Raw genomic sequence first — 11,899 nt, 5'->3', positions numbered from 1 at the left:
TACCACGGTGCCTAGCGTAATTAGTGCAGCTTTGTACCTCATTTCACTAGGGTCATTGATTAAAGCTTTTATTCTACAATTTTAATTTCTTAAGTGATTTCTAACAAGTTTCTACAAATTTCAATTTCTCCAGTGGCGCTTCTACAATTTCATGCTTTTCAAGTGTTCTACAATTTCAATTTTTTAGCAGCAATTTTCTTAGGTGGTTTCAAGCCTTTTAGGATGTAGCATTTCTACAATTTCTCAGGTATCATAGATTACAACATTCGAAGCATTTTATTGTTTAACGAAAGGAGCCAGGTGGTAATGCATTGATCACAACAAGCGTGGAAGTTCTATCTAGAGTGACTACGCAACATCCAACAAACTTCCATTATATATGTAATAGCAAGCATAGAAATTAGGTTTCTATCCGAAGAGATTAGGTAGCATCCAACAGTTTATAGATATGTCTAACTTCCAATCAATATGTAACTCTTAAAGTCTTTTACAACTTTGAAACTTTCTTGTGTATACTAAGTATCAAAGGAGAAGAACGGATTATATTTTGTACATGGTTTATTTAATGCATTCAAGTAAGTTTCTTTTAATTATTGCTTTTAGTACGAAGTATGCGAAACTAAATTAATTGCTAGAGCTAGGATGAAGTTACATATTTAAATATTTATAATTGTTCATGTGATTTAATTTCTTCAAAAAAATAATATGTTTTAATTGCCTGCCACCACCCTCCTATGAGCTCCGGTGATTGAACGGTCACTGTCTTATGATCATTGGCAACACTTTGCCCAACAACTTCGGCACCCCCACTGCCGATCACCAAGCATGTTTACTAGTTTTTATTTTCAAAACATTATGCATACCAACCAAGTTTTGACTATGTGATTTGAAGAAAATAGATACCGTCTACTTTAAATTTAAAAAAATAAAGCCACGCTCCTTATAAAATAATGATTTTTCATAAAATTTTAAAAAAAAAAGATTTTTAACATAAAGTGGCCATAAACTTAATCCAAAATAAACAATATTCATAAAAACAAACAAAACCCGCGATTTTGCATAGAAAATCAATTAAATTGCATAATTGAAAAACAATACAAGAAACAAGCATATGCCAAGGAGGAAAAGAGGACTTACCCAATTGCCCACTTTCAGCCTCTTAGAATGCATGATGCATAAAGTAAATATGTCCTAATATGCAACTAATACACACAATGATGGTCCTAGGGCCGGTTTCAGGCTACTAATGATGAATATGCACAAAGATAAAACTAACAAATAAAAAAGCATAAATATAACAAATAAAAAACATAAATATAAACTAAAATACATGATAATCAAACCGAACCATGCATGATTATTATATCTAAATAAGACCCAAAACATGTTCTAATGACATAGAAGAAACATGCATAGAAAGAGGCGAGAAAGTTAATGAAATAAAAGAACTACATGATGGAATGATGAACTAACAACCTAGCATGGATAAGTACTGAAAAATAAAGTAAGAAAATACTGAAATACAGAAAGGTAAAAGAGTTTTGCATTCCATAATCTCCAATGCTCTACTTAAGTTGGAAAGTTTTTTTCTTTTTAGAAGTTACTCTTTGATCACATATTTGCTTGGGGATTTAAATTTTGGAAAGGCAATCATTCTCAATTAATCACTAAGGCAAGAATTCAAATTTAAACTCACCTTTAAATTGGGAAACTACCCCCTAATTTCCCACTGATTGCTCAATTCATAATCAAAATTTGAATCACTGCCTAAATTGAAGCCCCAAATTTTGTAGCCCCAAATTTTGTAATTGGATCACTGCCCCAAATAACTCAGATTGCTCCAAAATCAAATTACTGCCATATCAGACACTCCAGACTTTTTTTTGGAATGTAATCATTGCCTTTCTGATTGTTGATCTCCAGAATCAAATCATTTCCAAAATATTCCATAAGCACATAATTTGCATTCATGTCTATTTGGGGATAGGGTTGTCGTATCCTAATTTGGAAATGAGATCTAGGATTACATAAAGGCAACAATACAATCCTAGAAAGGAGGGTATCATGTCCTAGTTTGGAAGGTGTTAATGCTCTCTATATTCAAAAGGTAGGTTTGGTTAAAAAAGAGTACATTACTTATTACTATCAATATACCTCTCATCCCACAAGGGAATGATCAAACGGTACTAATAGCATAATCTGACAATTGCCTTGTTGACATAACATAATCTGCGAATAGTGTCCGGGATATTATGCAACAAAGCAAGTTTCCTTAATCTAAAATGATGCAATGCAATTAACAATTAACCACTAATTTCATGAAATAGAAATTTTCAAGTCATGCTAACTTAATTCCCCAATAGAGTCGCCAACTGTAGGCACGGTGCCTTTTTCGAGTCTAAGACATTGCTTCCCACACCGACTTACTTTGACCAACAAAGAGTCGCTACTTAATTTTTAAAAAGGAATTAAAAAACCTTTAACGATGAAAACTAAATTAAGGCCTAGTTCATCATAATCAAGAAAATTTCGGGTTCAGAAGCTTAGGTAGAAAAGGAGAAGGCCAGCTACATGGAAGCACCCCCTTTTGCCCAATCCGAAAATTGGCCTCTACTAATTTCCTATTTTATGATTTTAGTGGCTAATTATTCGCATAAATTCATTTTTAGATCTAAAACCTTTAACTAACCTAGACTATGTGATTTGAAGAAAATAAATACCGTCTATTTTAAATTTAAAGAATAAAGCCACGTTCCTTATAAAATAATGATTTTTCATAAAATAAAATAAAAAAAGATTTTTTAACATAACGTGGCCATAAACTCAATCTAAAATGAACAATATTCATAAAAACATACAAAACACACAATTTTGTATAGAAAAGCAATAAAATTGCATAATTTAAAAACAATACAAGAAACAAGCATATGCCAAGGAGGAAAAGATGACTTAACCCAATCGCGCACTTTCAATGTCTTACATGCATGCATAAAATAAATGTCCTCATATGCAACTAATACACACAATGATGGTCCTAGGCACAGATTGAGGCTACTAATGATGAATATGCACAAAGATACAACTAACAAATAAAAAAGCATAAATATAAACTAACCTACATGATAATCAAACCAAACCATGCATAATTATTATGTCTAAATAAGACCTAAAACATGTTCTAATGACAGAGAAGAAACACGCATAGGAAGAGGCGAGAAAGTCAATGAAATAAAAGAACTACATGATGGAATGATGAACCAACAACCTAGCATGGATATGTATTGAAAAAAATAAAAAAGCATAAATATAAACTAAACTACATGATAATCAAACCGAACCATGCATAATTATTATGTCTAAATAAGACCTAAAACATGTTCTAATGACATAGAAGAAACATGCATAGAAAGAGGCAAGAAAGTTAATGAAATAAAAGAACTACAAGATGGAATGATGAACTAACAACCTAGCATGGATAAGTATTGAAAAATAAAGTAAGAAAATACTGGAATACAGAAAGGTAAAAGAGTTTTGCATGTTGGTTTGATTAAACCAAAGAGCACACCAAGAAATAGCAAGAAAAGTCAAGTTTCTTGCTTGCAAGCCTCCCTCAAGCTTCGGTTTCTGAAGTAGTTCGGGTTCTTCACACCTTAGGATGATTTACAAAAGTTCAGAGTTGCTGTGAGTGGAGGAATTTTGGGGCCAAGGCTAAGGGAGAGAAGGATGGGAGTGTTTGGTTTTTAAAACTCTCTAAAAGCTCAAGATTTCTTAACCCTTTTGAAAGGGAGGGGAAGGGCTTTATTCATAGGCAAGGGGGAAGGTTCTAGAACCCTTTCTAGGGTTCCATCGCTTTCTCCCTCCACCTCTCACCAAAAATACACCAAGATTGAGTTTTCATACTTGGCTTTGCTGCACTTGGATGTGCACACACACTATTCTTGTGCACACGCACCCTTTTGCCATGGTACACGTGTCATCCCTACATGTATTTCATGTTCTTGGCTTGCCTGTGGCCCAAGTAAGTCCGAATTGTCTTCTGATAAATGTTTTTGATAAAACCAGTCACTAATTTTGGGAAATACATTTTATCGGACTCTTCTCTGTTTCTTGGGGTTAAAAAGTTGATTTTTTGGCTAAAAACAAGTTTACATAGCAACTACAAAAGTCCTTAAACATTCCAAAGATGAAGTAATTTACCATTTCATCATCGGGAGGCTTACAAGTGTCCAAAGTCTTAGAGTCAGTCAACATGGGATGTCTACATTATGGTTTTGGATTTTTTATTGGTCAATAAATGTTTTACTGTTACCAAACTGGAGTCTAAACCATATTTGTGTTTGGATTACCAAGAATGAGTATTAGTGAAATATATTTTTGAAGCCATGGGGCATCATTCAATGCAATTTTAACCCTAGGTGCGACGCCTGAAGCGAATCTCATAAATGAAAATTGTCCTCCTTCCCCTACTCTCTGAAAGCAAAATTTTCTAATTCTTCTCTAAAAGCAAAATTTTCTAATTCAATCGCTAGCATCCACTAATTTCATCAATTTTTCAACCAAAAATACTTCTTTCATAGCCCTTGTCCTTTCCCTACACCAGTGCTGTGAAAAGCGCGCCTAGGCGCAAGGCGCAGCGAGGCGCAAGGAGCGCGCCTGAAGCGAACCAAGGCGAGGCGCATTTGATGAGTCAAGCGCCTTGGACGCAACTTAGACTAAGCGCAGCGAGGCTCAAGGCGCAAGCCTAAGAGGCTTTTTTTTCTTCTTGATTCTGATCTAACAGCTGTGATCTGTGTGGGAGAGGCTCCAACCACATAGGATTACAACTCATACAGTACAACACAACCCAACCGAAATCAATATACGACTCAAATCCCTAATCTATCGAAAAAGAAATCTATGTCGTCTCTTTCTCTGGGCTCCTCTCTCGACTTTGACTTCAACTTCGATTCATCAGGTTAGTGCGTCTTTTTCTTCTCCTTCTTTTTCTTCTCCTTCTCTTCTGCTTCGCTAGCTGCTTTTTTTTTTTTTTTCCTGTTTTTTCTTCTTCGCTGCTTCACTGATTGCTTCTTCTTTGCTGCTTCACTGTTCTTTTTTTCTTCTTTTCTTCTTTTTTTTTTTTTTTTTTCAACTTCGACTGGTTCTTCAAAGTTTGACTTCAACTGCTTCTTCGAACTTCGACTTCGACTACTCTCTCCCCTCTTCTTCTTCTTCTTCTTCTTCTTCTTCTTTGAGTAGAGTCTCTGTTAGAGGGGGGAAAAAATACAAATAAGACTTATATTAGTCTCTGTTAGTATTTATTTTTTTCCTTTGCTATGCTGTTGGTCTGTTTTTTTCCTTTCTCTGTTAGGAAAAAAAATTACAAATAATTAATTAATCACACATTACATTACACTGAAATTATTTTCCATTTATTAAATTTGTTGTGTAGAAAATGACATCTGAAAGTAATAGAAGAGATCCGGCGTGGCAACATGCCCATTTGGTAGAGCCCAATAATTTAAACAAGTTTTGAGTGTAATTTTTGTGGTAAAGCATCAAATGGAGGTGTTTATCGGGCGAAACACCTCGCATGAGGTTATAGGAATGTCACTGCTTGCCTGAAGTGTCCAACTCATGTAAGAGAAGAGATTAGAGAGTTCATGTCAAAAAAGAAGACGCAAAAAGAAGAAATGAACATGTTGCCTGATTTCGATGACATGGACAAGGAAGATGAAGATGTTGAGATCAATGTCAATCAACGCCGTAAGTTGACAAGTAGCAACCAAGATTTATTCAAATCCAAATAAAAAATGCCAAAAAGAAAAGGGCCTATGGATGTTTACTTCACACCCAATCCTGGTGAAAAATCAAAGAGACCAAGCAAAAGGGAAGTAAACAGAAATTAATGAGAATGACCCTTACAAAAAAGAAATGAGAGCTAGGGCAATGCAAAGATTTGCAAGGTGGATGTATGATGCTGATATCCCTTTCAATGCTGCATATTATAAGAGTTTTGGACCAATGATTGAAGCCATTAGACAATATGGTCCCGGTATGAAGCCACCAACTTACCATGAAGTGCGGGTTACCCAACTCAAAAAAGAGGTGAAACATACTGAAGATTTGATGAAGAATCATAAAGAGGATTGTACAAAATACGGGTGTTCCGTAATGGCTGATGGCTGGACTGATAAGAGAGGGAGGACATTGATTAACGTTTTAGTAAATTGTCCCAGAGGAACCATGTTTGTTGAGTCGGTTGATGCTTCTAGCTATTCAAAGGATTGGCAGAAGTTATTTGAATTACTAGACAAGTTTATGGAAAAAGTTGGAAAAGAGAATGTGGTGCAAGTTATTACTGATAGTACTATAGGCTAGCCTGCAGCTAATGTGTTGGCGAGTAAGAATTTTTCCTCCTTCCTTATTTCAAAATTGTTTACTCATAGTTTTTTTTGTAGTTAAAATTTAAAAACTTGAAAATAATAATTCTTTGTAATTGTTACATTATAGGGAGGTTTTTGGAAGCCAAGTATGAACACTTGTATTGGACACCATATGCTGCTCATTGCTTGGACTTGATGTTAGAAATTTTCAAGATACCCCGACTGAAAAAGACATTTGAAAGAGGCATTGCAGTACATGGCTACATTTACAACTAGCCTACGTTGCTAAACATGATGAGGCGCTATACAAATCTAAAGAATTTGATCAAGCCTACAAAAACTAGATTTGCAACCGCCTTTCTGACTTTGTCTAGGATGCAACAAAAAAACAATTTGAGAAAGACGGTCACCTCCAAAAACTGGACCTCAGGCAAATGGGCAAAGGAGCCACAAGGTAAAAGAATGGCACAAACTTTGTTGATGCCTTCATTTTGGAATAATGTTGTGTTTGCCCTTAAGGTCTCGGGTCCTCTCGTCAAAGTGCTTAGATTGGTTGATACCGAAAAGAAACCTCCCATAGGATACATTTATGAAGCAATGGATAGGGCAAAAGAATGCATTGCAAGTTCGTTTGATCATAAAGAAGAGAAATATGATGAAATCTTCAAAATCATTGACAAAAGGTGGAATATCCAATTGCATCGGCCTTTACACGTAGCTGCGCACTTTCTTAACCCCGAATTCTTTTACCCAAAAGCATTAGAGGTGCAAAAAGATCATGAAGTGATGAATGGGTTTTATGAATGGGTTGGTCCCAAATGTCACTGTTCAAGATTTGATCACTAGTGAGATGAGTATTTATACGAAGGCTGAGAGCCTTTTTGGCAAGCCTGTTGCAATTAGGCAAAGAAATACAAGGGCACCAAGTAATATATTACACACTCATAGAGTTTATTTTTAGTAATACTTTTAGCAAAACTCAATACTTGGTAACAATTATTTCTAACTAGTGATTATTGCAGCTGATTGGTGGGCATCATATAGTTCTAAAACCCCAAACTTGCATATTTTTGCCATAAAAGTCCTTAGCCTAACATGTAGTTCATCGGGTTGTGAACAAAATTGGAGTGTTTTTGAACATGTGAATATTTAACATTCTAAATAATTTTTGGTGAATTCAAATATTTTTTATTCTCATTATATAGAATTTGATATCTTTTTAATACTTGCAGCTTCATAGCAAGAAAAAGAAATAGATTGGAACAACGTCTCAATGATTTAGTGTTTGTCAAATATAATAGAACATTGAGATCTAGGTATGACATCCGCAACACTCTTGATCCCATATCTTTGCAAAATATTGATGAAAGCAATGAGTGGTTACTTGGGAGGATGATGGAGAATCAGATGAAAATAATGAGCCAGTGTTTGATGATGATGATGATGATGATGGCTTGACGTGGGCCACTGTTGCTAGAGATTCTGGAGTAGAAGAAAGTAATCATGCAAGTAAAACAAGAAGTTCATGCTCAAACGCACAACCGAGAATATCTAAATCATCAAGATTAACTCCACTTCAATTAATAGATGAGGAGGAGGCGGGCACAGATGACACAGAGTAGAAAGATGTTAAGAGATATAAATCAACTGATGGAGAAGAAGAAGATGATGGTTTGCTTGCCATTGATGTTGAGGATGATGATTGACTGACCTAACCTACCCTTTCTTACGATATTGATGTTTTGAAGTGTTAAGACATACATTAGTATTTGTTGGATATTTATGTTTTGGATAAGTGTTTATGTTTTTTTTTTCTTTTTTTCTTTTTTTCTTTTTTTCTTTTTTTCTTTTTTTCTTTTTTTTTTTGAATGTGAATTATTTTATCTTTGAAAATTGGAATGCTATGTAATATGCACTTTTATGGCTTTGAGAATTATTCTATAATTTATCTAATTACTTTTTATTTTAAAAAAAAAAAAAATTTGTCTTAGTATTATGAATGATTAGTCTATATTAATTTATCTATTTTTTTACTAAGATTGTGCTCCTTGCTTCAATAAAGCCCAAGCCTCACCTTGCACCTTGTGCCTAGGCCCCGAGAGACCTTCAGCGCCTTAGTACGCCTTAAGCCTTTAAAAACACTGTCCTACACCGTAAGCCTCATCTTTCATAGCCCTAGTACTTTCCCTGCACAACAACTCTCCTTCTCTCTAACAATTAAAACCTTAAAGACAGCACTTCACAAAAGTCCCAGAACCATATTCCTAAACTCTCACACACCAAACACCTCCAAAACAATGCCAATATCTGTCCTTCAACCACTTAATCTAGGCACCGGCAGAACACCAAGACTTAAACACGGTTGTTACTATTCACAGTTCCCAAAACTTTGCTTTTCTTTGCTTAATTATAACTAAAAACTGTTACTCTTTCTGTGCATCCAAACAAACTCACCAACCTACAGCCACAAAAACTAAATCATAATGCCCTTTGGAACAGTTCCCTAGGCTAGAAATTGGCTAAAAAAGTGAAACATGCAAAATGATAAAATACCCCAAGGTGCCTTCCAAAAAGATCTACTTTTTGGCCATTATTTTATGTGCAAAACTACTCACTTTTAAAAATTATTCTTTAGTACCTTGAAATAGCTTTCCGTGCATAAAAAATGAGCTTCAATCCGATTTCAAATAAGAGTTTGAGCATTTTATGAAAATGACTGGTTTACCTCCTGAGGTGGTAAAATGGCCATTACTCAAAAAAGACTACATATTTGATGTTGAAACCAGCTGGAGAATAAAGTAAAGTCTCCAAGCTTTTTGATATCTGGATGGCATAAACAGAGTTTGAATGTGCCCAAGATGCTTCCCTGAAATTAGACCCAAAAAACGAACCAAAATGGGCTAATTTTGTGCTGGGCTGACACTCTCAGAGGTACCGAGCTGGCACACGGTGAGTGGTTTTTGAACCCTCATATCAACACCATTCCTAAGCTTTCTCAACTGCTCAACCTTGTAAGTAGTTTTTGAGAATACCACAAATCTCTAGCAACAAAATTGGCAATGAGTCAATGACCACATAGAAATCACAGAGAAGGCTAAGAGATAAATCCTCGAGTTTATGTACATTGCTCAAATTTCTCAAACAAGTTCTCCCTCAAATTCCCCCAGTCCTAATTGTAAATCCATTTGTACTCATCACTTTGTCCTAATCCCTTCCACAAATAGTTTACCTGCTCCTATTCTTGAAACAGCTCTCCAACCAATCTAACCTTATTAACTAAAGAACAGCACCCTCCGCCCCTTCAAGATAGACCTACGGAAATTGCTGCCCTAAAAGCTAGCAAAAGACTGTCTCTACTGAATTCAGGATTTGACACCCTAAAGGACGACTTTTTATAAATTATCAAATCCCACAAAAATCCAAAAGCATCAGTCCATATGAAATAGAACAGAGAGATGTTTTGAAAGGAACGAAAAAATCCTTCAAATAGATTAATCTATTGGGGCTAGGAATCATTAGAGCTAGTTTCAGAAGTCACTCGAAGATCTCCAAACACACCCACCCACCCACCCATCCATCCATCCATCCATCCATCCATCCATCCACCCTGAAAATGAACAATCCCTGATGAAACACAGAGCTTGCAACTGTGCCATTCCTTTTTTGATGATTGGGTGGTGCTTTGCGAAAATAATAACTATAGCAGATAGTTGAACTCAAAACAGAGACTGAACATATGCAACAATCAGCAATTAAACGACTTATGGATTAAGTTGCTAATTCCTTATTTGAGAATGACACCTGCTCACTGAGGAGTATAGAAATAGTTGCAAGAAACAACCCACATGGTTGCTTCCCTCCAATTTGTATTCTTTCTTCCGTGAACTGGACCTTAAATATGTGAAGATAGGAAGAAGAGGTCTACAAAAATTAGGCAAGCAACGAAAAGGCATCGTCACATCTTTTAAAATTGAATGTCTATAATTTTAGATTATGAAGTACATTCGAATTCAATAATCACAAGTGTTACAACACTCATGGATTGCGCTTTTTGACATACAATTGTCATTTGGACCAATATGAAACATTTATGACAAAGAAAAGTCAAACCAAATTGCACTGGCCAAAGAATGAACAATAACCTGCTAATGGCATTCACTCCATTACCATTCAATTTAAGACCCAAAAATATGGGAAATAAATTTCGACTTCCATTAGGTAAGTTTCAAAGGTAGTCTTTCCACTAGCAGTGATCAATAAAGCTAAATTCTCATCCACTTCATCCATCTTAACATTATTTCAAGATATCAACTCACTAGTCCTAATCCACATTTTAACATTTTTCAACATGTATCTACATTAGCAGCACAAGAATTATCACAATTCACAACAAATCATAAAGATTATAATGTAATCCATAATAATTAAGAAAAAAAAAAAAAAAAACATATAGGAGTACAATGCAAGGGACAAAGATCACCGCCTACAAGAACAGCAATCAATTTGGCATACAGACTCCAAATGGCCTGTATATTCTCTCCTCCTCTCTGAATCGAGTCCGAATCTCTCTTGTACTACCCCAGTTTCACCTTGTGCTGAATTCAAATCATAAAATATCAAAATTCAAAACTACTCGCCAAACAACATCAACTTCAAATCCAAAAATTCAAATTCACCACAATAACCAACGCAGATCAATTAAGTGATATCGAATAGAGATAGAGAGAGAGAGAGAGAGAGAGAGAGACAGAGAGAGAGAGCGAGACAGAGAGAGACCTGGGAAGAGCTCCAGAGCTCCAAATGAGAAGGAGCGACAACGAGCAAGAGGCGATCGGTGAGTTTGAGATAGATGATCCGCTCGGAAGAAGGACAGGGACCAGATTCGAGAGGGATGACCTCTGGCCATCCATATGCCATATACATCTTCGATTTGGGTGTATATGTATGGAGAGAGAGAGAGAAGTAGATCGGAGAGAGGTTCCAAACGAAGAGGGAGTCCCATTGCAACAATTTCTTTCGTCAAATTACATTTGGCCATTTATTTTTTGATAAATTACAATAAACCTCTTTAAACTATGAATCATTTTCATTTTATCGTTCTGAATTTTAAAACTCAACAATTAACTACTTCAAACTTAAGGATGGTCACAGGACGAGTTTATAATCCGTCCCCACTTTATAACATATTTGAGATAGGGGTTGACGGGAACGAGATGGGAGATGAGTTAATTTTGTAAGTTGAAGAATAAGAATATTAATAAAAATTATAGATAATATAGTATATTATGAATAATAATTTATATTTAATAGCAAATAAATGAGTAAAAATTAATATTAAATATAATATTTCAGTATTGTAATTTTATTATACTAAAATAAAATAATTTATACTAAAATAATTATAATATTTTAATAATTTTATAATTATTAAATTTATTTATATTTTAGTATAAAATAATTTATACTAAAATAATTTATATTTTATTAAATATAATCGGGACAGGTTTCAAGTAAAACAGAACGGGAAAGCAAAACTC

At 34.9% G+C, this 11,899-nt stretch overlaps 1 long non-coding RNA gene across 1 annotated transcript; it reads right to left on the bottom strand.

Annotated features, from left to right (window-relative positions):
* Positions 1–10,701: 10,701 nt before the first annotated feature.
* LOC114300869 (uncharacterized) lies at positions 10,702–11,516 on the bottom strand. Its single transcript, XR_014337592.1, has 2 exons — positions 11,139–11,516; positions 10,702–10,957 (listed from the first exon to the last, which is right to left on the bottom strand). It is a non-coding gene; the product is annotated as an uncharacterized LOC114300869 (long non-coding RNA).
* Between the last annotated feature and the right edge of the window lie 383 nt (positions 11,517–11,899).

Source organism: Camellia sinensis, chromosome 8 (assembly GCF_055761805.1).
Source record: "Camellia sinensis isolate YWXY chromosome 8, ASM5576180v1, whole genome shotgun sequence".
Taxonomy (NCBI): domain Eukaryota; kingdom Viridiplantae; phylum Streptophyta; class Magnoliopsida; order Ericales; family Theaceae; genus Camellia; species Camellia sinensis.
This window is presented reverse-complemented; position numbering and strand designations above follow the sequence as displayed.